The 27,033-nt window shown below is 45.4% G+C and overlaps 1 protein-coding gene across 5 annotated transcripts in view; it reads right to left on the bottom strand.

Annotated features, from left to right (window-relative positions):
• Positions 1-26,314, bottom strand: part of LOC310706996 (lactosylceramide 4-alpha-galactosyltransferase-like) — a 60,699-nt gene extending 34,385 nt beyond the window's left edge. The window contains exons 1-2 of one of the 5 annotated variants that reach the window (XM_083503533.1): positions 26,215-26,248; positions 25,872-26,076 (exon numbers count right to left, since the gene is read on the bottom strand). The gene's annotated coding sequence lies outside the window, so the exon portion shown is untranslated. The other 4 variants (XM_083503534.1, XM_083503532.1, XM_083503536.1 and 1 more) reach the window with 4 other exon arrangements.
• Between the last annotated feature and the right edge of the window lie 719 nt (positions 26,315-27,033).

The raw sequence follows: 27,033 nt of genomic DNA, 5'->3' as shown, positions 1-27,033 counted from the left end.
ATTAAGATAAAATGAAAATCGATGGAAGAGAACTTAAGTCCAACTTATGAAAATTAATTTTTATTATAAAAAAGGAAATAAGATGAATAAGATTGTTAAGAGGAGAAATATCAACTTGCTGACATAATCTTGAAACTGGGATGCATGAGGGGGGGTGGGGGGAAGTCAGGGAACAAGGTTATGAAATGGGGATTTGCTGATTTTATACATGTTTTTGTCTTTTGTTTTTTCTTTGTGTATGTTTTGTCTTTATAAAAGCAGAAAACCAAATAAAAATTTTATAAAAAAAAAAAAACTAAATGGAGAAATTGATTGTTGGTCTTGTGGAGAAGTTAGCTTGCTTGTCTTCAGGGTAAATGATTTAAGAGGAATATTCATAGGAAGCTGCCTTGGATAGAGTCAGACATTGACCCATCCACCTCAGCATCGTCTAAACTGACCGGGTTTCGGACAGGGGACATTCTCTGCCCCAGCTGGAGATGTAATCCAGGATTATCTAGGAGGATGATGATGATAATGCAAAGCAGATTGTCTAATCCTGTGCTATGGACACCCCTAGACTTGGGAGTCTTCTACTGCATCTCAAGGGATGTTGGGATTGTCTCCCTTTGGAAATGGGGCTGAATGAAGAATGAAACATGTATAGAAACATGAACTCCAAAACAGAAGATTCATCTGCAGATAGAACAGCAGGTCTTCAAAGTTCTGAAGAAGCACGGGGGGGGGCAAGTTGGGCCCAGGGTCACAGTGGGTGGGTTGCCATGGTAACAATGGCCTGCCCTCCTTTGTGACATCTCCTGCTTCTCCCTTAAAAGCCACCAACTACAGGTGTCCATTGTGGGTTCGTGAGGAGAGACTGAGAGAGGTGTGTAGGTGCGTTAAGAGAGAAATCAGAGGATTTGGATTTTCTTCTGATTTTGAGGAAGGCGTCAACCATGCGATCAGTTCCAGAACTTCAGGAAGAAGGAAAGTTCAGAGGACTTGTCCTTTGTGGAACAGAGTGGCTCAGGAGACTGAGAAGCGTAATGCCGCTCAAAAAGAGCAGTAAAGTGGCCCCGCTCCAGCCCAAGGAGCAGCCTCCTCTGGCACCACTTGTGACAAAGCTCTTCAAGAACTGCCGAGAGCTTGAAAAGGCAACAGCCCGACACCAGGCCCGTATTAGGCCAGCACCTGAAGAAGAAGACATAATTGTAGAAGATCTCGAATGAGCTGCCTGCGTGACAAGTCAAGGGAAGGTGCTCCGCTTTGGAAGAATTAAAAGGGAGTAAAGGAAGAACGAGGGCAATGAGATCAAGATAACCCTCCAGCCTCTCCTGTGCTGCAGACGCTCAGGACAGAGAGGCGAAGGGAACTAAGTTCCCGCAGGAGGAGTGTTCGCCTCCAGACCAGGAGAGGCAAGTCACCAGAGGATTGTGGCCGCCCTATGCCACGGGGCAGATAAAAGCTGGCCAGCCCCAGTCCCAAGTTGCGGGAGCAACATTATTGGTTGCTAGTTTCTGCCTGAACCCTGTCCTGCTTTCCTGCCTGAGCTCCTGACCCGCCCTGGCTCCCTGCTTGCAAGCCTGTTCCTGACTTCACCCGACTCCCTGCCCTGCACCCAGCTTCAGCTACTACGGACTGCCTCCACGTTGCACCTTTGACCACGGACCGGACTTGGACCTCGCCTCTCGGGTAACCCACGGGACCAGCACAACGGGGAAGGAGGGAGAAAGGATTGAAGAGAAGTGAAAATGCTGGGGACAAAAGGCTGACTGCTGTCTCACCCTTACCGTGCGAGGAAGAAACCAAAAACAATGGAAAAAATTAGGCCCTTTGTGGATTATGTCTATTTCTTTTTGTGTATCTTGTTGGTGCGTAAGCATAAATAAAGCAAAAACAATATGTTTGTCGGGTTGTTGGTTTGTTTGTTTTTTGTATTCTCATTTTATATTGTTACGTTGTGATCTTTGGATGAAGGGTGGTATAGAAATTTAATAATGAATGAATGAATGAATGCTCTCCCCAGGGAAACATTCATGGCACATGATTATAATCAAATAATAGATCTTATTCTAATTGCCCCCACTAAAAGCCTTGCAGTTTTTGCTGTCACCTGTCACTTTCATCACAGTGTTTTTATATGGACATTTAATAAAGAACAATAATCTTTTATCTATACTTGAAGAGTTCAACTTATTCCACAGTCTTACTTGAGAGATTGAATCAAATGCAGCTTTCAGATCAATGAAAGCTAAGTATAGCACACCACCTGGTTTCTTAACATACTTATCTATAAAATGGGCTAGTACAAAGCAATGGTCTGTAGTGGATCTGCTTGTCAAAATCCCGCTTGCTCTTCGGCAAGAATAGCTTCATCAGTTATCCAATCAATTGTTTCAGACAGCTCAACTTGCAAACTTGATTCTGAGCTTCTAGCACATATTAACTATATTGTAGTTTTATTTGTTTGCTTGTTTGTTTTATTTAGTTTTGGTTTCTTTATATGCTATGGCCCACAGAGCAATGAAAAGCATATTAATAGAAAAATACATATGAATTTCTGTTAAGAAATTTAAATAACTTTTATTGTTTCAATATAGTGGTACTTCGGTTTACGAACTTAATCCGTTCTGGAAGTCCATTCTTAAACTGAAATCGTTCTTAAACTGAGGCCTTCTTTCCCTAATGAGGCCTCCCGCCACTGGTGCCCTTCCACCATTTGGATTCCATTCTTAGACCGAGGTAAAGTTCTCAATCCAAGACACTATTTCTGGTTTTGCGGAGTTTGTAAACCAAATCGTTCTTAAACCAGACTGTTCTTAAACCAAGGTACCACTGTATTGATGTATATTATTTATTTATTTATTTATTTATTTATTTATTATAACAGTATATATATCAATCAATTTTTATTACGATCCAGAGACCCAACAAATCATTACAAATCAATACACAATTCATACAGCCTACCTCCAGGTTAAGTATATATATACCACTGTATCATAGAGATAGATCACATCGATTTACGATATAAAAACATAAAACCAAGTTTAAAAACTAGTTAAAAACAAAAAGAAATTAAAAACAAACAACAACAGACCACTGTGGGGCTGTACTCTTAATTGCCTGCACATTAATTGTCTGGCAGAACATAAAAGTTTCCAGCAGATATTTAAAAGCTGGCACAGAAGTTGCCTGTTGGAACTCTGTTGGCAGGGTGTCCCTGGGCTGGGGAAACTAAAGGCTTGATTTGCCAAACAAGCCTCCCCAGTTTGGGGAGTGATGATGTCAGGGATGGAGGTGGAACATCAGGCAATCCCTGATGTATCCTGGACCCAGGTTGTTCAGGGCTTTGAAATCAATTCAAGGACATTGGACCCGGCTTGGTAGCAGATGAGCAGCCAGTACAGCTGTTTTAACATTTGTGCCACATGTTCTCAACCAGAAGCTCCCATCAGCAATCTAGCCAGAGGATTCTGGAGCATCTGAACCAGACCAAGGACAGTTCCACGTAGAGCTCATTTACAGTAATCTAGCCTCAAGGCTAAGGACGCGGGTGGCGCTGTGGGTTAAACCACAGATCCTAGGACTTGCCGATCAGAAGGTCGGTGGTTTGAATCCCTGCGACGGGGTGAGCTCCCGTTGCTCGGTCCCAGCTCCTGCCAACCTAGCAATTCGAAAGCACGTCAAAGTGCAAGTAGATAAATAGGTACCGCTCCGGCAGGAAGGTAAACGGTGTTTCCATGTGCTGCTCTGGTACACCAGAAGCGGCTTAGTCATGCTGGCCACATGACCCAGAAATTATACACCGGCTCCCTCGGCCAGTAAAGCGAGATGAGCACCACAACCCCAGAGTCGTCCGTGACTGGACCTAATGGTCAGGGGTCCCTTTACCTTTCTTTACCTAGCCTCAAGGTTGCCAATGCATGGACTGCAGTGGTCAGGCCATTCCTGTCCAGCAACAACTGTAGTTGGTGAACCAAACAAAGCTGGTCAAAGGCACTCCTAGCCTCAGAGAACACCTGAGCCTCGAGTGACAAATAGGTATCCAGGAATCCCCCCAAGTTATACACTTGCTCCTTCAGAGGGAGTGCAACCCCTTCCAACTTGCCAGTTTCCCAAACATGGGAACCTTTGTCTTCCTGGTCTACCACTGCATCTGGCCACCTGTTTCTCCCGATTCAGCCTCTCCCGATTCAGATATTATAGAGAACCAGAGCTGTGTGATATCAGCATCCTGGTGACACTTTGCTCCCTAATGACCGCACCCAGCAGCTTCATGTAAATAGTTTGAAAACTCACTGCTTTTCCTTGAGAGCATTTTACAAAATTATGCGTATTGTCTCTTGAAAGAGAACCACACATACACGAAGTATTACCACCCCAGCCTTCCTCCCTCCTCTCTGCCCCCTTCTTCTCGCCGATAGCATTTCTAAAGCGATGTTTACAGTTAACGCTAAGGAAAGTCAGGCTTTGTAGAAACTTCCTTCTTTGACATAAAGTTCCTCAATGTGCCTCGGAATGTGGCTTTTGTCTGTTCCATTTTGCACAGAACTTGGAACATTTGGAAAGCTGTATCAGAACAATAAAATCCTGAATGGACATGAACTGGCATGCTCCCAACACAAGGTGTTGTGCAGGGGGCGAGACTATCTTTGCATATGATGAAATGGTGCGTGGAAGCTTTTGCCAAAATACAATGGTTAGTCTTCAAGCGGCCACAAGGTTTTTTGTTGACTTTGCTGCAGCAGACTAACCCAGCTACCCAGTTCAGAGGGTGTTGGAATCCTAGAAGCTAAGATCCAAAGTTGGGACAAGCACTCTTTGGTGAGAAAAACCAAGCAGAGATTTAAAGTCACAGAATATGCAGCAAAGTAAAGAGTGGAGATATAGGCTGTTAGACCTTTAAAATATGCCCTTTCAGGGAGCCCCAAAATGTCCCATTTCCAAGCTATCCCACTTCCCTAGCACAGAGATAGACCAATTCTTATTTTTGCAGTATTAGTGAGGGTAGCTCAGGTAAGTGCTGTATCTCTGAATCATCCACCTTGACCAGAGGTCTGATTTGCCTGCTCCAAAAGCCAAAGGCAGGTTTATTGTTGATTCAGGTGTGAGGTTATTTCGCCCTAAAACCCCCCTTTTAAGGCTGAAATAGCTGGGGTTTCTCTCCCAGAGAGATCCCACGCTTGCATCGGGAATCGCGCTCCACCGGAAGTCAGAATTTTGCTTCCTTCTCATATTCAAGATTTTTGTACTTGCATTATTGTATATAAAACAGGGACTTTCCGTATTGTCCTCTAAATGGAGAAATTGATTGTTGGTCTTGTGGAGAAGTTAGCTTGCTTGTCTTCAGGGTAAATGACTTAAGAGGAATATTCATAGGAAGCTGCCTTGGATAGAGTCAGACATTGACCCATCCACCTCAGGATCGTCTAAACTGACCGGGTTTCGGACAGGGGACATTCTCTGCCCCAGCTGGAGATGTAATCCAGGATTATCTATGAGGATGATGATGATAATGCAAAGCAGATTGTCTAATCCTGTGCTATGGACACCCCTAGACTTGGGAGTCTTCTACTGCATCTCAAGGGATGTTGGGATTGTCTCCCTTTGGAAATGGGGCTGAATGAAGAATGAAACATGTATAGAAACATGAACTCCAAAACAGAAGATTCATCTGCAGATAGAACAGCAGGTCTTCAAAGTTCTGAAGAAACACGGGGGGGGCAAGCTGGGCCCAGGGTCACAGTGGGTGGGTTGCCATGGTAACAATGGCCTGCCCTCCTTTGTGACATCTCCTGCTTCTCCCTTAAAAGCCACCAACTACAGGTGTCCATTGTGGGTTCGTGAGGAGAGACTGAGAGAGGTGTGTAGGTGCGTTAAGAGAGAAATCAGAGGATTTGGATTTTCTTCTAATTTTGAGGAAGGCGTCAACCATGCGATCAGTTCCAGAACTTCAGGAAGAAGGAAAGTTCAGAGGACTTGTCCTTTGTGGAACAGAGTGGCTCAGGAGACTGAGAAGCGTAATGCCGCTCAAAAAGAGCAGTAAAGTGGCCCCGCTCCAGCCCAAGGAGCAGCCTCCTCTGGCGCCACTTGTGACAAAGCTCTTCAAGAACTGCCGAGAGCTTGAAAAGGCAACAGCCCGACACCAGGCCCGTATTAGGCCAGCACCTGAAGAAGAAGACATAATTGTAGAAGATCTCGAATGAGCTGCCTGCGTGACAAGTCAAGGGAAGGTGCTCCGCTTTGGAAGAATTAAAAGGGAGTAAAGGAAGAACGAGGGCAATGAGATCAAGATAACCCTCCAGCCTCTCCTGTGCTGCAGACGCTCAGGACAGAGAGGCGAAGGGAACTAAGTTCCCGCAGGAGGAGTGTTCGCCTCCAGACCAGGAGAGGCAAGTCACCAGAGGATTGTGGCTGCCCTATGCCTCGGGGCAGATAAAAGCTGGCCAGCCCCAGTCCCAAGTTGCGGGAGCAACATTATTGGTTGCTAGTTTCTGCCTGAACCCTGTCCTGCTTTCCTGCCTGAGCTCCTGACCCGCCCTGGCTCCCTGCTTGCAAGCCTGTTCCTGACTTCACCCGACTCCCTGCCCTGCACCCAGCTTCAGCTACTACGGACTGCCTCCACGTTGCACCTTTGACCACGGACCGGACTTGGACCTCGCCTCTCGGGTAACCCACGGGACCAGCACAATGGGGAAGGAGGGAGAAAGGATTGAAGAGAAGTGAAAATGCTGGGGACAAAAGGCTGACTGCCGTCTCACCCTTACCGTGCGAGGAAGAAACCAAAAACAATGGGAAAAAATTAGGCCCTTTGTGGATTATGTCTATTTCTTTTTGTGTATCTTGTTGGTGTATAAGCATAAATAAAGCAAAAACAATATGTTTGCCGGGTTGTTGGTTTGTTTGTTTTTTGTATTCTCATTTTATATTGTTACGTTGTGAACTGCCCTGTGATCTTTGGATGAAGGGTGGTATAGAAATTTAAGAATGAATGAATGAATGAATGAATGCTCTCCCCAGGGAACCATTCATGGCACATGATTATAATCAAATAATAGAACTTATTCTAATTGCCCCCACTAAAAGCCTTGCAGTTTTTGCTGTCACCTGTCACTTTCAGCACAGTGTTTTTATATGGACATTTAATAAAAAACAATAATCTTTTATCTATACTTGAGGAGTTCAACTTATTCCACAGTCTTACTTGAGAGATTGAATCAAATGCAGCTTTCAGATCAATGAAAGCTAAGTATAGCACACCACCTGGTTTCTTAACATACTTATCTATAAAATGGGCTAGTACAAAGCAATGGTCTGTAGTGGATCTGCTTGTGAAAATCCTGCTTGCTCTTCGGTAAGAATAGCTTCATCAGTTATCCAATCAATTGTTTCAGACAGCTCAACTTGCAAACTTGATTCTGAGCTTCTAGCACATATTAACTATATTGTAGTTTTATTTGTTTGCTTGTTTGTTTTATTTAGTTTTGGTTTCTTTATATGTTATGGCCCACAGAGTAATGAGAAGCATATTAATAGAAAAATACATATGAATTTCTGTTAAGAAATTTAAATAACTTTTATTGTTTGCAATATAGTGGTACCTTGGTTTACGAACTTAATCCGTTCTGGAAGTCCATTCTTAAACTGAAATCGTTCTTAAACTGAGGCCTTCTTTCCCTAATGAGGCCTCCCGCCACTGGTGCCCTTCCACCATTTGGATTCCGTTCTTAGACCGAGGTAAAGTTCTCAATCCAATACACTATTTCTGGTTTTGCGGAGTTTGTAAACCAAATTGTTCTTAAACCAGACTGTTCTTAAACCGAGGTACCACTGTATTGATGTATTTATTTATTTATTTATTATAACAGTATATATATCAATCAATCAATCTTTATTATGATCCAGAGACCCAACAAATCATTACAAATCAATACACAATTCATACAGCCTACCTCCAGGTTAAGTATATATATACCACTGTATCATAGAGATAGATCACATCGATTTACGATATAAAAACATAAAACCAAGTTTAAAAACTAGTTAAAAACAAAAGGAAATTAAAAACAAACAACAACAGACCACTGTGGGGCTGTACTCTTAATTGCCTGCACATTAATTGTCTGGCAGAACATAAAAGTTTCCAGCAGATATTTAAAAGCTGGCACAGAAGTTGCCTGTTGAATCTCTGTTGGCAGGGTGTCCCTGGGCTGGGGAAACTAAAGGCTTGATTTGCCAAACAAGCCTCCCCAGTTTGGGGAGTGATGATGTCAGGGATGGAGGTGGAACATCAGGCAATCCCTGATGTATCCTGGACCCAGGTTGTTCAGGGCTTTGAAATCAATTCAAGGACATTGGACCCGGCTTGGTAGCAGATGAGCAGCCAGTACAGCTGTTTTAACATTTGTGCCACATGTTCTCAACCAGAAGCTCCCATCAGCAATCTAGCCAGAGGATTCTGGAGCATCTGAAGCAGACCAAGGACAGTTCCACGTAGAGCTCATTTACAGTAATCTAGCCTCAAGGTTAAGGACGCGGGTGGCGCTGTGGGTTAAACCACAGAGCCTAGGACTTGCCGATCAGAAGGTTGGTGGTTTGAATCCCTGCGACGGGGTGAGCTCCCGTTGCTCGGTCCCAGCTCCTGCCAACCTAGCAGTTCGAAAGCACGTCAAGTGCAAGTAGATAAATAGGTACTGCTCCGGCAGGAAGGTAAACGGTGTTTCCATGTGCTGCTCTGGTTCGCCAGAAGCAGCTTAATCATGCTGGCCACATGACCCAGAAACTATACACCGGCTCCCTCGGCCAGTAAAGCGAGATGAGCACCACAACCCCAGAATCGTCCGTGACTGGACCTAATGGTCAGGGGTCCCTTTAACTTTCTTTACCCAGCCTCAAGGTTGCCAATGCATGGACTGCAGTGGTCAGGCCATTCCTGTCCAGCAACAACCATAGTTGGTGAACTAAACAAAGCTGGTCAAATGCACTCCTAGCCTCAGAGAACACCTGAGCCTCGAGTGACAAATAGGTATCCAGGAATCCCCCCAAGTTATACACTTGCTCCTTCAGAGGGAGTGCAACCCCTTCCAACTTGCCAGTTTCCCAAACATGGGAACCTTTGTCTTCCCGGTCTACCATTTCATCTGGCCACCTGTTTCTCCCGATTCAGCCTCTCCCGATTCAGATATTATAGAGAACCAGAGCTGTGTGATATCAGCATCCTGGTGACACTTTGCTCCCTAATGACCGCACCCAGCAGCTTCATGTAAATAGTTTGAAAACTCACTGCTTTTCCTTGAGAGCATTTTACAAAATTATGCGTATTGTCTCTTGAAAGAGAACCACACATACACGAAGTATTACCACCCCAGCCTTCCGCCCTCCTCTCTGCCCCCTTCTTCTCATCGATAGCATTTCTAAAGCGATGTTTACAGTTAACGCTAAGGAAAGTCAGGCTTTGTAGAAACTTCCTTCTTTGACATAAAGTTCCTCAATGTGCCTCGGAATGTGGCTTTTGTCTGTTCCATTTTGCACAGAACTTGGAACATTTGGAAAGCTGTATCAGAACAATAAAATCCTGAATGGACATGAACTGGCATGCTCCCAACACAAGGTGTTGTGCAGGGGGCGAGACTATCTTTGCATATGATGAAATGGTGCGTGGAAGCTTTTGCCAAAATACAATGGTTAATCTTCAAGCTGCCACAAGTATTTTTGTTGACTTTGCTGCAGCAGACTAACCCAGCTACCCAGTTCAGAGGGTGTTGGAATCCTAGAAGCTAAGATCCAAAGTTGGGACAAGCACTCTTTGGTGAGAAAAACCAAGCAGAGATTTAAAGTCACAGAATATGCAGCAAAGTAAAGAGTGGAGATATAGGCTGTTAGACCTTTAAAATATGCCCTTTCAGGGAGCCCCAAAATGTCCCATTTCCAAGCTATCCCACTTCCCTAGCACAGAGATAGACCAATTCTTATTTTTGCAGTATTAGTGAGGGTAGCTCAGGTAAGTGCTGTATCTCTGAATCATCCACCTTGACCAGAGGTCTGATTTGCCTGCTCCAAAAGCCAAAGGCAGGTTTATTGTTGATTCAGGTGTGAGGTTATTTCGCCCTAAAACCCCCCTTTTAAGGCTGAAATAGCTGGGGTTTCTCTCCCAGAGAGATCCCATCCTTGCATCGGGAATCGCGCTCCACCGGAAGTCAGAATTTTGCTTCCTTCTCATATTCAAGATTTTTGTACTTGCATTATTGTATATAAAACAGGGACTTTCGGTATTGTCCTCTAAATGGAGAAATTGATTGTTGGTCTTGTGGAGAAGTTAGCTTGCTTGTCTTCAGTGTAAATGACTTAAGAGGAATATTCATAGGAAGCTGCCTTGGATAGAGTCAGACATTGACCCATCCACCTCAGCATCGTCTAAACTGACCGGGTTTCGGACAGGGGACATTCTCTGCCCCAGCTGGAGATGTAATCCAGGATTATCTAGGAGGATGATGATGATAATGCAAAGCAGATTGTCTAATCCTGTGCTATGGACACCCCTAGACTTGGGAGTCTTCTACTGCATCTCAAGGGATGTTGGGATTGTCTCCCTTTGGAAATGGGGCTGAATGAAGAATGAAACATGTATAGAAACATGAACTCCAAAACAGAAGATTCATCTGCAGACGGAACAGCAGGTGCTTCAAAGTTCTGAAGAAACACGGGGGGGGGCAAGTTGGGCCCAGGGTCACGGTGGGTGGGTTGCCATGGTAACAATGGCCTGCCCTCCTTTGTGACATCTCCTGCTTCTCCCTTAAAAGCCACCAACTACAGGTGTCCATTGTGGGTTCGTGAGGAGAGACTGAGAGAGGTGTGTAGGTGCGTTAAGAGAGAAATCAGAGGATTTGGATTTTCTTCTGATTTTGAGGAAGGCGTCAACCATGCGATCAGTTCCAGAACTTCAGGAAGAAGGAAAGTTCAGAGGACTTGTCCTTCGTGGAACAGAGTGGCTCAGGAGACTGAGAAGCGTAATGCCGCTCAAAAAGAGCAGTAAAGTGGCCCCGCTCCAGCCCAAGGAGCAGCCTCCTCTGGCACCACTTGTGACAAAGCTCTTCAAGAACTGCCGAGAGCTTGAAAAGGCAACAGCCCGACACCAGGCCCGTATTAGGCCAGCACCTGAAGAAGAAGACATAATTGTAGAAGATCTCGAATGAGCTGCCTGCGTGACAAGTCAAGGGAAGGTGCTCCGCTTTGGAAGAATTAAAAGGGAGTAAAGGAAGAACGAGGGCGATGAGAGCCTCTCCTGTGCTGCAGACGCTCAGGACAGAGAGGCGAAGGGAACTAAGTTCCCGCAGGAGGAGTGTTCGCCTCCAGACCAGGAGAGGCAAGTCACCAGAGGATTGTGGCCGCCCTATGCCACGGGGCAGATAAAAGCTGGCCAGCCCCAGTCCCAAGTTGCGGGAGCAACATTATTGGTTGCTAGTTTCTGCCTGAACCCTGTCCTGCTTTCCTGCCTGAGCTCCTGACCCGCCCTGGCTCCCTGCTTGCAAGCCTGTTCCTGACTTCACCCGACTCCCTGCCCTGCACCCAGCTTCAGCTACTACGGACTGCCTCCACGTTGCACCTTTGACCACGGACCGGACTTGGACCTCGCCTCTCGGGTAACCCACGGGACCAGCACAACGGGGAAGGAGGGAGAAAGGATTGAAGAGAAGTGAAAATGCTGGGGACAAAAGGCTGACCGCTGTCTCACCCTTACCGTGCGAGGAAGAAACCAAAAACAATGGGGGGAAATTAGGCCCTTTGTGGATTATGTCTATTTCTTTTTGTGTATCTTGTTGGTGCGTAAGCATAAATAAAGCAAAAACAATATGTTTGCCGGGTTGTTGGTTTGTTTGTTTTTTGTATTCTCATTTTATATTGTTACGTTGTGAACTGCCCTGTGATCTTTGGATGAAGGGTGGTATAGAAATTTAATAATGAATGAATGAATGAATGAATGAATGAATGAATGAATGAATGAATGCTCTCCCCAGGGAAACATGCATGGCACATGATTATAATCAAATAATAGATCTTATTCTAATTGCCCCCACTAAAAGCCTTGCAGTTTTTGCTGTCACCTATCACTTTTAGCACAGTGTTTTTATATGGACATTTAATAAAGAACAATAATCTTTTATCTATACTTGAAGAGTTCAACTTATTCCACAGTCTTACTTCAGAGATTGAATCACATGCAGCTTTCAGATCAATGAAAGCTAAGTATAGCACACCACCTGGTTTCTTAACACACTTATCTATAAAATGGGCTAGTACAAAGCAATGGTCTATAGTGGATCTGCTTGTCAAAATCTTGCTTGCTCTTCGGCAAGAATAGCTTCATCAGTTATCCAATCAATTGTTTCAGACAGCTCAACTTGCAAACTTGATTCTGAGCTTCTAGCACATATTAACTATATTGTAGTTTTATTTGTTTGCTTGTTTGTTTTATTTAGTTTTGGTTTCTTTATATGTTATGGCCCACAGAGTAATGAGAAGCATATTAATAGAAAAATACATATGAATTTCTGTTAAGAAATTTAAATAACTTTTATTGTTTGCAATATAGTGGTACCTCGGTTTACGAACTTAATCCGTTCTGGAAGTCCATTCTTAAACTGAAATCGTTCTTAAACTGAGGCCTTCTTTCCCTAATGAGGCCTCCCGGCACTGGTGCCCTTCCACCATTTGGATTCCGTTCTTAGACCGAGGTAAAGCTCTCAATCCAAGACACTATTTCTGGTTTTGCGGAGTTTGTAAACCAAATCGTTCTTAAACCAGACTGTTCTTAAACCAAGGTACCACTGTATTGATGTATATTTTTTATTTATTTATTTATTTATTTATTATAACAGTATATATATCAATCAATTTTTATTACGATCCAGAGACCCAACAAATCATTACAAATCAATACACAATTCATACAGCCTACCTCCAGGTTAAGTATATATATACCACTGTATCATAGAGATAGATCACATCGATTTACGATATAAAAACATAAAACCAAGTTTAAAAACTAGTTAAAAACAAAAAGAAATTAAAAACAAACAACAACAGACCACTGTGGGTCTGTACTCTTAATCGCCTGCACATTAATTGTCTGGCAGAACATAAAAGTTTCCAGCAGATATTTAAAAGCTGGCACAGAAGTTGCCTGTTGAATCTCTGTTGGCAGGGTGTCCCTGGGCTGGGGAAACTAAAGGCTTGATTTGCCAAACAAGCCTCCCCAGTTTGGGGAGTGATGATGTCAGGGATGGAGGTGGAACATCAGGCAATCCCTGATGTATCCTGGACCCAGGTTGTTCAGGGCTTTGAAATCAATTCAAGGACATTGGACCCGGCTTGGTAGCAGATGAGCAGCCAGTACAGCTGTTTTAACATTTGTGCCACATGTTCTCAACCAGAAGCTCCCATCAGCAATCTAGCCAGAAGATTCTGGAGCATCTGAACCAGACCAAGGACAGTTCCACGTAGAGCTCATTTACAGTAATCTAGCCTCAAGGTTAAGGACGCGGGTGGCGCTGTGGGTTAAACCACAGAGCCTAGGACTTGCCGATCAGAAGGTCGGTGGTTTGAATCCCTGCGACGGGGTGAGCTCCTGTTGCTTGGTCCCAGCTCCTGCCAACCTAGCAATTTGAAACACGTCAAAGTGCAAGTAGATAAATAGGTACCGCTCCGGCAGGAAGGTAAACGGTGTTTCCATGTGCTGCTCTGGTTCGCCAGAAGCAGCTTAATCATGCTGGCCACATGACCCAGAAACTATACACCGGCTCCCTCAGCCAGTAAAGCGAGATGAGCACCACAACTCCAGAGTCGTCCGTGACTGGACCTAATGGTCAGGGGTCCCTTTACCTTTCTTTACCTAGCCTCAAGGTTGCCAATGCATGGACTGCAGTGGTCAAGCCATTCCTGTCCAGCAACAACTGTAGTTGGTGAACCAAACAAAGCTGGTCAAAGGCACTCCTAGCCTCAGAGAACACCTGAGCCTCGAGTGACAAATAGGTATCCAGGAATCCCCCCAAGTTATACACTTGCTCCTTCAGAGGGAGTGCAACCCCTTCCAACTTGCCAGTTTCCCAAACATGGGAACCTTTGTCTTCCTGGTCTACCACTGCATCTGGCCACCTATTTCTCCCGATTCAGCCTCTCCCGATTCAGATATTATAGAGAACCAGAGCTGTGTGATATCAGCATCCTGGTGACACTTTGCTCCCTAATGACCGCACCCAGCAGCTTCATGTAAATAGTTTGAAAACTCACTGCTTTTCCTTGAGAGCATTTTACAAAATTATGCGTACTGTCTCTTGAAAGAGAACCACACATACACAAAGTATTACCACCCCAGCCTTCCTCCCTCCTCTCTGCCCCCTTCTTCTCATCGATAGCATTTCTAAAGCGATGTTTACAGTTAACGCTAAGGAAAGTCAGGCTTTGTAGAAACTTCCTTCTTTGACATAAAGTTCCTCAATGTGCCTCGGAATGTGGCTTTTGTCTGTTCCATTTTGCACAGAACTTGGAACATTTGGAAAGCTGTATCAGAACAATAAAATCCTGAATGGACATGAACTGGCATGCTCCCAACACAAGGTGTTGTGCAGGGGGCGAGACTATCTTTGCATATGATGAAATGGTGCGTGGAAGCTTTTGCCAAAATACAATGGTTAGTCTTCAAGCTGCCACAAGTATTTTTGTTGACTTTGCTGCAGCAGACTAACCCAGCTACCCAGTTCAGAGGGTGTTGGAATCCTAGAAGCTAAGATCCAAAGTTGGGACAAGCACTCCTTGGTGAGAAAAACCAAGCAGAAATTTAAAGTCACATAATATGCAGCAAAGTAAAGAGTGGAAATATAGGCTGTTAGACCTTTAAAATATGCCCTTTCAGGGAGCCCCAAAATGTCCCGTTTCCAAGCTATCCCACTTCCCTAGCACAGAGATAGACCAATTCTTATTTTTGCAGTATTAGTGAGGGTAGCTCAGGTAAGTGCTGTACCTCTGAATCATCCACCTTGACCAGAGGACACCCGGACTCATCACCAATTGCAGCAACTATGATCACTCCTGGACAGGAATTGTCAAAGTGCATTGGTAACCTCAAGACTTCATTACTGCAATGTGTGCTGTAACGCCGGATCTAGGACAGTGCAGCAAGTTCCCCTGCAAAAAACAAACTATACATTCTAAAAAAACAGACTAACATTGCATTTCACGGGTGATATTATTTCCACTGTACTTTCTCTTAAGTGAAGGTGCACTTACATTACACTTCCTAAATAGGAACAGTTAGGCTGCACTCTTCAAATTATTCTTCCCCTTGACCTTTGCAGCCCTGATTTATTAGGTTATAAAAGTCTCACAGAATACAAACTACATTTCCCCAGATACTTTCCATACTGCAAGCAAGTGAACATAATTTACAATCCCTTGTACAAAGCTGATATTTAGATCCATCAGCACTGAAGCTGTGTACGTGCTGCTAAAATAGCACAAGACTTCCACAGTATACAATGCATAAGTTTTATAGGATGCCTCTGTCAATATAAATCATATTTTACTGTTGGAGGGATAGCCCTGCTTCATCGTGCATTCTTTGCATGGGTGTCGGGTGCCTTCTGAAAGCACAAAATTCTAGCCTGTTTCCGCTCAAGCTCTTCCACCTGTCAGCAGCTTTATACTCAACACATACGGAAGGCTCACATGTAAAAGACTTCTTCCAGTGAAGACTTAAAAAACAAAAAACAGTGCTCTTCTTCTGCATAAGTCCTCCCTATTTCTGACCTCTGGTGGGCTAAAAAGGACATGATAACATGCAGTAAAATAATTATACAAAAATTAAGTTGGCTGCCTGACTAATTGGGAGCACAGTTTTAGCCAACTACATTTTAAAATCTAACTTATTGCAGTCCTGCTTTAATTACTTAACGAGTGCCTTCTACTGTCAAAAGGTGGTCTTTAAAAACTTGTGAATTCATCTAAATGTAACAAAATGGTGCAAACAAAACCCTGAAGAGCTTCTGGCAGTTCCCTCAGTGTGAGAAGCAAAGCTACAGGGAACCAGGCAGAGGGCCTTCTCGGTAGTGGCGCCCGTCCTGTGGAACGCCCTCCCATCAGATGTGAAGGAAATAAGCAGCTGTCTTCTCTTTAAAAGACATCTGAAGGCAGCCCTGTTTAGGGAAGTTTTAAATATTTAATGCTGTATTGTTTTTAACACTCGATTGGAAGCCACCCAGAGTGGCTGGGGAGACTCAGCCAGATGGGCGGGGTAAAAATAATAAATCATTATCATTATCATCATCATCATCATCAAAGATCTCAGAAGGCAGGAAGGAATATGAGGGAATACAGTCTTTCAGATAGCTTGGACCTAAGCCATTTAGGGCTTTATAGGTCATAATCAGCACTTTGAATTGTGCCTGGAAACAGACCAATAGGCCAGTGAAGCTGTTGTAACAAGGGAGTCGTCTGCTCCCTATAACCAGCCCCAGTCAACAATCTGGCCACAGCTCTTTGAGCTAGCTGAAGTTTCTGGCAGCCCCACGCAGAGCACATTACGGTAATCCAAACAGGATGTAGCTAAGGCATATGTCACTTTGGCCAAATCAGACATCTCTGTATGAAATGAGTCTAGTTTTCAGTCATGAACCTCAGTCAGCCGCTCCTTGGCAAGCGACACAAGGCAAAGGCTCAAACCCCACCCCATATTAAGAAAAATTATCTGGGACTGAGCTCAGTATTTCCACACTTCTTCAGCTTTTCCTGGTGGAAAAACAGCATCAGAGTACAAATACCATCCCACCAAGAAAAACCCTTCGTGTTACTTTATGGTTCACTAGAGGCAGAATCATAATACCTCAGGTGTTTTGGAAAACGCCTTGGCGACTTACATTTTCTAATCCTCATAGAATTGCATTTAAATTGAACAAGTGAATGCTGAAATAAAGATTTTAACTGAATGTGAGATACAGACAATAATTCCCTTTTATATCGCTGTCATCTTTATTTATCGTTCTCTCTGCTGGTGAACTTGAGTGACTGGGTGCCAGCAAGTCTGGAAGTAAAACCAGGCCAAGAGTTTCTACTATGGAAGCTGAGCTAACAGAAGATGTAGTGAAACTGTTGGCCACAAACGTCTTCCTCCACACATGCCTGCACATGTGACTCACACCACCAACGTTTTCCTGTTAAACAGAACATCAGTGAAGAGAGGCTCTTTGCTTGGCTGGAGAGGGGGGGAAAGGAGAGAGATTATCACACTTCTGAAAAGTCTCATATCGGAAGCCAGACCGTTATGCATGGCTGATCAGATGCCATTGTGGATGCCACCACCCTCTGGGTATAGACACTGACATCCATGTCACCCTACGATCAGTAGCAGTGTGCATGCAAGCACTGTTATCTTCGTGCAGGTGTTGCCATGGGGGGGGATCATGTGAGCTGCCTCAGTTAACACAGGAAGATAAGAAGAACCTGCTAGATCAGGCCATTGGAGCATCAATGAAGCATGCCGTTCTCGCAGATGACAACCAGCTGCCTGTGGGAATCCTTCGAGCAGGATCCAAGCACACAAGCACGCTCTCCTCCTGGGGTCCACAGCAAATGGTGTTTGGAAGCATTTCTACCCCCATCCATAGTTCTCTCTTCCATTAATTTTTCCTATCCTGTTCGAAAGCCATCCACGTTGGCCATCACTGCACCGCTTGAAGAATTACTTTATTTCTTGGGATATCCACAAGTTTTATTATGAGAGGGAGAAAAACATTTCTTTATCTGCTTTCTCCATGCCATTCATAATTTTATAAATTATTTTACTTGCATTCTCTATAGATTAAAAAGTCTGAAAAGCTGGGGGGAGGGTTCCTGTTGTCATTCTGTCTCTCACAGCTACAATAAACCTACCATTAAAATTACGGACTGGTCATTTCTTCGTCAGGGAGCAAACGGGCAAATTTAGCAGGGGATCAAATACTTTCCCCCCTCACTGTATTTACCACACCTTCCAGCTGTTGATTGGAGAGACAGTGGAATTTGCTGCCAAGGAGTGTGGTGGAGTCTCCTTCTTTGGAGGTCTTTAAGCAGAGGCTTGACAACCATATGTCAGGAGTGCTCTGATGGTGTTTCCTGCTTGGCAGGGGGTTGGACTCGATGGCCCTTGTGGTCTCTTCCAACTCTATCATTCTATGATTCTATGACCTCAGCATTGACACGGAAGTCACCTCCAAACTGAGGAGATCTCAACCCCCAGACTACCTTGGTCAAGCAGTCAGCAGGGCAGTAGGATATCCCTTATGATCAGACACTCAGTAAATGTTGACTGTGACAGAAAGCCCATTTCTCTTCCTAGCTTCCGTAAAAACAAAACTTCTCCTCCTCTCCCAGATGCACATCAGTCATGCCTTGTTCGGAGCTGGACCATCCATGAGGTGGACTCAGGCAACAGAATCCAAGGGGGGCTGCCATGGGGGCTGCCACTGCCACCGCAGAAGTGGGGGAAGCAGTGGTGGCTTCTAGCTTCTGAAGAGGTCCTGTAAGAGCCCCACAAGATTTAGCCAGAACCTGGAAGCTGTTTCTGCCACACAACCCTAGTAAGCAAGGCTTTGGCAGGGCCCCTTCCTGTTTCATCACAGGATGCCACCTCTGGCATGAACGCTGCACAGAGAAACCAGCTGGACCAGAGCTGGGCTCTCTGACTCATCCAAATTTGTCTCTTATAATCAGGTCTCCTTCTTCCAGGATCAAGTCCCGGATTATTGTTGTTTTGTTAGTTGCCAGCAAAATAGGGGGATGTAGGGAAGGAAGGGGCAAGTGAAGCAGTTGCAGTTTGGGGAAGCCGTCCGTTTCCCCTCTCTCCTGCGTGGTTTGACCCACAACAGTTCCCCTTGTCAGGACGTATTTCCTATGCTGAGAAACTGTGCCATCCCCCACCTTCCCTGCCAATTATAGGCTTTGCCAGCGTATACCATCCCTCTCTGCAGCCATTCTGGGACACCTTTCTCAGATTGTGGGCTGCTTCCTTGACACCCCTAAAGACAACAGGTTGTTTGCCTGGCTGAATAAGTTTGGCCAGTACCAATACTGGCAATGTACACAGTCCAACTGAGTGCAGTTCCCTTTTGCCTACACTAACTGGCAGCAGCCACCAAACCGACTGGGAGCAACCACCAGATGAAAATAGTTCAGTATTGACTACACTAACTGGGAACAACCTCTATACAAAAAAAACACAGAGACAGTTCAGCCTCAGAATCCTCTGATTTATCAATGAAATAAACCTCAACATGACACCTGTGTAATTGTCTCTTTGCCTGACTAAATAGCTCTAAAGTGAATCAATTCTAAGCAATTCCTCTACCAAAAACTGACCTCAGTATATGCCAACACCAAACACAAGGAATCGGAAGGTCCCCACAACAGCAGCCAGACCCAAATAACGCTCGGCACCTTTCCACCACTATCAGTACAATGAATGGGCTGGATCACTCGCTCCTCCGCACGGCCTTTAACTATTCATGTAGCGTATTAAAATATGAGTTATCTGCTTCTCTGTCTGCTAACTACCTAGCTAAGCCACAAGTTAAAATCCCTTGGCCCCCAATAAAATCAGCACTCGCCAGCCAAGCCAAGACTCTGGGAGGGGCGGAAAGGGGGTGTTGATGTGCCAGAAAGCCAGGCCCGGGGGGCCTCTAGCTCCCACCAAGTGGTCCAACAGAATGGTGGAGAGGAAGAAGGAGATCGAGGAAGAATGAACCGAGCCCCCGACCCGGAATCAAGCCTCGCCCAAAGCGCAAACAAACGCGGAGCGAAATGGCACTCTAAACTCTTCACTCGCGCGCGCGCAAAAAGAGGTGCGGCGGGGGGCAAAGTGCCTTCAAACACTCGGCGTGGAGCAGGCAAAGGCCAAGATGAGCAAGTTGCCCGGACCTTCTGAAGCGCACACGCACAACCACCAGGCAGAGAGAAAACCGGGACCTTAAGCTCAGGCGCAGCAAGCCGGCGCGAGGAGAAGCGATGCGAGGAGGAAGAAGGCGCAAAACAGCAAGCGCACTCGCGCGCGCCGAGCATCGCAGGTTCTCCGGGACCCAAGTCAGAGAGTCACCGCCAAGCAGCAAAAGACCCGCGACCCCAGGGACGGGGTGGGACGGAGGACGCGCGGAGGAAGGGGCCGGGGAGCCGCCCGGGCGCACGAAGAAGGCGCCTCTGAATTCGTCCTTTTCAAGCCCAGGACCCAACCCGGCCGGCACAAGGACACCTCGCCAGCCCGCACCAAGTTCGCGGGTCACTGAGGGTCACTCACCCACCGCAGGAACTTCAGCTGCGCGCTCCTGCCTGGATTGTAGGCTGGACTCGACGCGCGTGGATGCGCCAAGCGGGGGACGGAGGGGAGAGGCTGCGCAGGCAGGGAACTCCGGGCTGCTGGATCCGACGCAAAGCCAAAAGGCTCGATCCAAAGGTTGCAAGAGAAGATCACCGCGCAGGATCCAGCGATGAAGGGCAAGAATCCAGCGTCGCCCTGCGGCCGCGCCAAAGTTAAATTTCCCACGGTCACGCCCCCTACCGGCGCAGATTAGCCTCCTGCCGGGAGGCAGGAGGGGGTCGCCAACTCCCCACGCCGGATCACTGCAGGGTCCCGGACGCCTGGCCCACCGAAAAAGGGGAGCGGACTTTGGGGGAGTCGTCCGTTTCCCCTTCCTCCTGCGTGGTTTGACCTACAACAGTTCCTCTTGTCGGGAAGTATTTCCTATGCTGAGAAACTGTGCCATCCTCCACTTTCCCTCCCAATTCTATACTAGGCTTTGCCAGCATCTGCCAGCCCTCTCTGCAACCGTTCTCTCCCACCTTTCTCAGATTGTGGGCTGCTTCCTTGACACCCCAAAGGCAGCGCTTTGGTCACTTGCTGAGCAACTCTGGCCAGGACCCATGCTGGCAAGGTACACAGTCCAACTATCCTACAGTCAGATCTCTTGGTTTTAACATAATTCCTTAATCTCAACACAGCAGGCACCAGCGAGTACAGAGAGAAGAATTTTTGCTTTAAGACGAATTCAAAATGTTTTCTTATGCTGTGCCTTTAACCGTTGAGCATAGGAAAATACGACATTCTGAGGGCAGCTATTAATAGTTTGATTTTTTCCCCTGGGGAGAAATATTTATTTAATAAACTAAGTCCAGCTGACATCAACCATATTTAGACCTTAACTCTCACGATGGGGAGGAAGCAAAAAAAGAAGCACACACTCAACAATACTGCCCAAATTATGAACATTAAGTTGTAAACAGCACCTGCCATTCAGAGCTTTCTTCTGCCTGTAATGATGAGACTTTGATACAGTACAAAGGAAGGTGCTGCCTCCAGCCACTATGTGTGTTGTTGTTGTTTAGTCGTTTAGTCGTGTCCGCCTCTTCATGACACCCTGGACCAGAGCACACCAGGCACGCCTGTCTTCCACTGCCTCCCACAGTGTAATACAAACTCAATTCAGCTGAAGCCACTATGTAATACTACTCAATTCAGCTGAAGCCTTGTCAATCTCCAGCTTTATTAATACAAATACTACATTTTCCATGGACATAGCATTGTAGGATTTCTTTATTTCTGTTTCATCTTACAAGGAGCTTACAAGTTTCAACTAGTGCCAGAGACAGATTCAAGTAACTATGGGATTTTACATTTTCAACTTGTAGTAATATACTGTACAGTTACTGATTCTCACTTGCATGCATGAAAGGGTTAGCCAGAGCAGGAAATGATCTCAGTTGCCATGAGAGCAATTAAGCAGGCTCAATGAAATTAGAAGGGCCCCTGAGGGTAATCTAGTCCAACCCCCTGCAATGCAAGAATCTCAAAGCATCCATGACAGGTGGCCATCCAACTCTGCTTAAAAACTTCCAAGGAAGAAGATTCCTTTGACATTTAATACAAATCTCCTTGTCTCAACATAACGGAGAACAACTAGCTATACATATGAAGAGGTTATACTCCACAGTTGTCATTTATTACAGGCTACTTCACTTGGGGCAGAGATTTCTAAACCACAGGCTTAGTCTCTCAGGTTTGGGATGGTTAATTCCTAAATGATACTTTGGCATATTGTCCAACCACTCGCAAAGAATTCAGGAAACTCTTGCAGAGTTACAGTTCCCAGCGCCCTTAACAAATTGTGCTTTTAAATGTCTGGTGTTCTGTACTAGCAAACCCTCCGAGTGAAGTCCCTATGATGGTTGGACGGCGCCTGGTATGCCTCCTTGCGGCAACTCCTGCAGCCAAGATGGTGCCAGATGTATTACACTGGTACCTCGGGTTACAGACGCTTCAGGTTACAGACTCCGCTAACCCAGAAATACTACCTTGGGTTAAGAACTTTGCCTCAGGATGAGAACAGAAATCGCGCGATGGCAGTGGGAGCCCCATTAGCTAAAGTGGTACCTCAGGTTAAGAACAGTTTCAGGTTAAGAACGGACCTCCAGAACGAACTAAGTACGTAACCCAAAGCACCACTGTACTCTGCTTTCCTTTGGGCAACATCAGCCAGGCCAAGAGGGTGGTCTTGTCGTCTGGGCAGCCCAGGATCTCCAGACACCCTGCCCAGGCTTGCACTCCAGGGAGGTCACTTTCGTGCTGCTAACACACCGGTTTGACTCCTCCCCCCCCCCAGAGGGTCACTCCATTCTCTTTCGAGACAGATGGACATCAGCAGCAACAATATTTATAGACATCCTGGATTCTGCAAGTTATAAATCCAAGAACGGTACCAAAAGTGGTTGAGTGCAAGTTGGACTGACTGCACTAAGCAACAAGGAAGGTGGAAGAAGTACAAAAGACCAGGGAGAGAGGGAGATAAATAAATAAAAAGATGAAGCAACTCAGAACTCCAGAACAACTCACTCTCTCCAGAAATGTAGCAGAAAGGTAGAAATTCTTATAAATATTGCTAGGTATTAGATTTCTTGAACAGGTTACAACTGAGTGAAAAACACCAAGCTAATTATGAGATTGCATGACAGAGATTCCAGGCATATTGCCCTCCAAAATAAAATGGATGGATTTGAATACTTTATCAACAGATCTTGGACTGGGTGTGTCTATACCACCCAATGACAGTGTTGTAGTCAACGAGGGCACAATTACTGCTACCGTAATTGAAAACTTTTGGGTGTATAGCAAATAAGAAGAGGAGCTATGTGTCTTCCTGAGCCATGGCAAAACTGGCTGTTGTGTGATGAAATTTCATCTATCAAAGCAATTACTGCTGCTGTGGGCAGGACTTTTGATCAGTCTCATTGCCTTTCACTCCCATATCTATCCTATGATCTGTGATCACAATTAGACAGCTGGCACCAGTCAATGGAAGTGGTGCAGAACAGACCCCTCCCAAACAGCCCGCAGCTGCTCCATGCAGAAATTGGGGTGGTACTTGTGCCGTGCAAAGGAAAATATTGAGAATCCATTTTGAATCTTTCAATTGATTGGGGGGGGGCAGCAGTAGAAGATGCGGATGGCGCTGTGGGTTAAACCACAGAGCCTAGGGCTCGCCGATCAGAAGGTCGGCAGTTCGAATCCCCGTGACGGGGTGAGTTCCCGTTGCTCGGTTCCTGCTCCTGCCAACCTAGCAGTTCAAAAGCACGCCAAAGTGCAAGTAGATAAATAGGTACCACTCTGGCGGGAAGGTAAACGGCATTTCCGTGCGCTGCTCTGGTTTGCTGGCCACATCACCCAGAAGCTGTACGCCAGCTCCTTCGGCCAATAAAGCAAGATGAGCGCCGCAACCCCAGAGTCGGCCACAACTGGACCTAATGGTCAGGGGTCCCTTTACCTTTACCTAGAAGAAAATTGGAGGGTTTCTTTTAGCACATTATTCCAGAATACTAACTGAATAATGGACGATGACGTGTGGCAGCATGCAAAAAAACAACAACACACACACACACACACCTATATCACTCTAAACAGTTAGTGTGGAGAAAGGCCCATAGTCTGTGTCAGCCCAGCCTGGTCTCCTCTGTCTGGGAATTGACTCTCCAGCACAAGCTCTTCCTAGTTCCTGCTCCTTGAACCTCCTTTAAATAGAGATATCAGCAGCTGAGTCTGGGATTTGCAGCAGGCAATGTGTGTGCTCTGCTGCTGACCTATGGCAGGAGTACATTCCAGTCTCCCTTCCCAGGCGAGAATACATCCAGATTACAAAGAATTAAAAGGTACTTTCCAAGTTTCAGTAGAGAGATAATAGCATTGGGGAGAACGAGGGAGAAGGAGAAAGTCCCATGTTTTCCACACTTTTTTCTATACTCAGTTTCAATTACTTAAGATGGCTGTAAAGAAACTAATGTGAAGGTTGCACGAATAAGTTCAGGTACTTTGCATTGAGATAAAGAACCAATTTATTCTTCCCTTCCAATTAGTCAAGGTGGAGGAAATCTCATTTGCGGTGCTGTGGTATGAATTCGAAGAGTGAACCTGATTCACAGCAAAAAATAAAGATTAAAGCACAATATGACTTCATGGACCTGGAACGCAAGAATTCCACCAACATACTTTACTTGAGAATGCTGGCACAACTTCTTCCTGGAACTCAGACATTTGCCATTAAAGGCCCTTGACGTGCCCATCGAGTGTTTGTCTGGAAACCCAGCTTGCTCTCTCTCTTGCTCTCTCTCACAGTTCATATCCCAATTTTTACTCTTATCTTCCCTCTCACCTCTGCCCTAAATGCTTCAACTTCTTTCTTTAAATATTTAATCAGGATCAACTATGCAAATGAGTTCCAGAACAGCAGGAGTGGGGGAATCTCAACCACGTAAATCTGTTATAATAAAACAAAAGAGAATCCTGAAGCACCTTTCTAAGCCATGCTAATTAATGCCTAACCTACAGGTACATATAGAGTCTGGGGCACTTTTCAATCGAACATATAGCATATTTAATGCTCATAAATTTAAAACAAAATGAAAACGTTTTGGTTCTTTTGTTGCATAATTTACTAGCAAAGAGGTTGACTTGGCAATCTAGTCCCTTACGACACCCCTTGTGTGCATATCATCAGATGTGCCTTTATCTACTATGTTTATTCTGTACTTTCTATCAAAAACAGTCAAAAGGTTTAATAATACTGATGAGGAAGCACTCCCTGTTTGAACTGTAGCCAGAGACCAGGCCTGATGGGGAAATGAAGACCTAGCAATAAACCGTCTGTTCTCACATGAGTGTAAATGACAAGTTTCCTGGCCAGCTACATTTCGCCTCTCCTGATAAGAACATCAACGTTATCCTGCTTACTCAGACCAGCTAGTCTAGCTTTTTGTTTTCCAATGCTAGCCAGTCAAAAGTGCCTGGTTACTCACGAGCAGGACGCAACACAATCGTGTCCCTCTGTTGCTGAACCCCAGCCACCTGGAAGATTTACGGCCCCCGTACATGGAGCAGTGTTTAACTATCCTGCACCATGCATTTGTCTGCCTATGTGAGCATCATCAGAGAGAGGACATCTCCACATCTCATGGCAGTAACCCCCCTTGAGTTAGTTGCATGTTGCGCAAATTTGTACTCCTTGTGTTCTTATTCCCCATCCAATCATGACGAAGAAACGCAGTTTCACTGACTGTTCTCAGATCTTGCATGCAAAGCTTTTAACCCTCCAGAGAGCTTTCTCCAGCAGATGTGTGCCTCTTCCACAGTGCAGGAAAAGTCACTGAAGGCCACAACTTCTTCCCACTCCCACCCTCCTGCCCAGAAGGGACGGCATCTCAAAGGCTACACAGCAGCTAGGGCAGCCCCCCTCCTCTCCTCCTTGGTGAGCTTTTTCCAGCTTCAAGCCTTCAAGAAAAGTCTCACCAAAGCAACCCTTGCCAGCCACCTTCAGAAAATAAAGGCTTACCTTCCAAAGCGATGGGCTCTCTTGAGATGGGCACTTCTGGCAGGTGCCAGATGCTTTCGGAACAGACAGCAACTGTTTCTCTGAGTGGCCTCTTTGCCATTTCTCCAAAAAGGAAAAAGCTCCACTCCCAGATAGTGGAGTTGTCATCATTTCCAAGCCCCTTCTAGCCACACCTCTCCCTTTCTTTTTCTTTCCAGCTCAAGTCCTGCTTGCCAGAAAAAATAAATGATACAAGCTGGCCGCTAAGCTCACAGTTGTTATTGTTCTGCGCTTTGTAGGGGAGGCTCTGCACTAGCATCTCCTGCGCCTATGAAAGCAACACAGAGAGTTTTCCACTACTCACCAATGCTTTCAGCTCATCAGTCCAGCAGGTGATTAATTCATCAGCAAATACCGATTAGTGGGTTTTGTTGAGAGCGAGTCCCTGCAAAAAAAAAAAAAATGCTTTAAGGCCTCTCCCAATGCTTACAGACATTTACTAGGAAATTGTAATATGACACTCAAACAAAATCGCCAGCTGTTCCTTCCTCAATTCCTTGCAAATTAAGAGCACCACTGAAGGCAAAGAAAGCTTCATGAGAAATGATGAACTTGGAAACTAAGCCTGTTCTCCCAGCAGCAAAATATCAATTCTTGAGGGGGTATGACTCTTAATGCTCTCAGGAATCCCTGCCAGGTAACAGGTTAATTGGATCTGTTTACAGTAAACAGGTTAATTAGGAGCAGAGCTTTTTTTTTTTCCAGCTGGAGTTCAGCTCCAGCACCTCTCAGGTGTGTGCCATTGCCATTCTAAGAGAGCAAGGAAGAAGTCCGTGGTGGGCTCCAGCCTCTCTTTTTCTAGAAAAATAGCACTGATTAGGACTATTTACACAGATAGCTACTTTAAAGGTCTTCTCTGCCTTTGAAGTGTGGAGCTTACAGTGCTGAGAAAGAAATGTAATTCCTGCACAAACCTCTCACAGTATGGCTAATAATGCAGTCCATTTATCACCAAGTAATTAATAGTACCGCTTAGTGTTTTTGTTGCATATTTCAAGGGTTCAAAATGCTTCACATACTTAGGAATCTTGACAACAGCCCTGAAAGGCAGAGCAGTATTCTCCTCATACTGAAAATTGGGGTTGTGGTCCAGACCACCTCATGACCACCTTTAAAGCCCTAA

Source organism: Podarcis liolepis (assembly GCF_965112155.1).
Source record: "Podarcis liolepis genome assembly, chromosome: 5".
NCBI lineage: Eukaryota > Metazoa > Chordata > Lepidosauria > Squamata > Lacertidae > Podarcis > Podarcis liolepis.
This window is presented reverse-complemented; position numbering and strand designations above follow the sequence as displayed.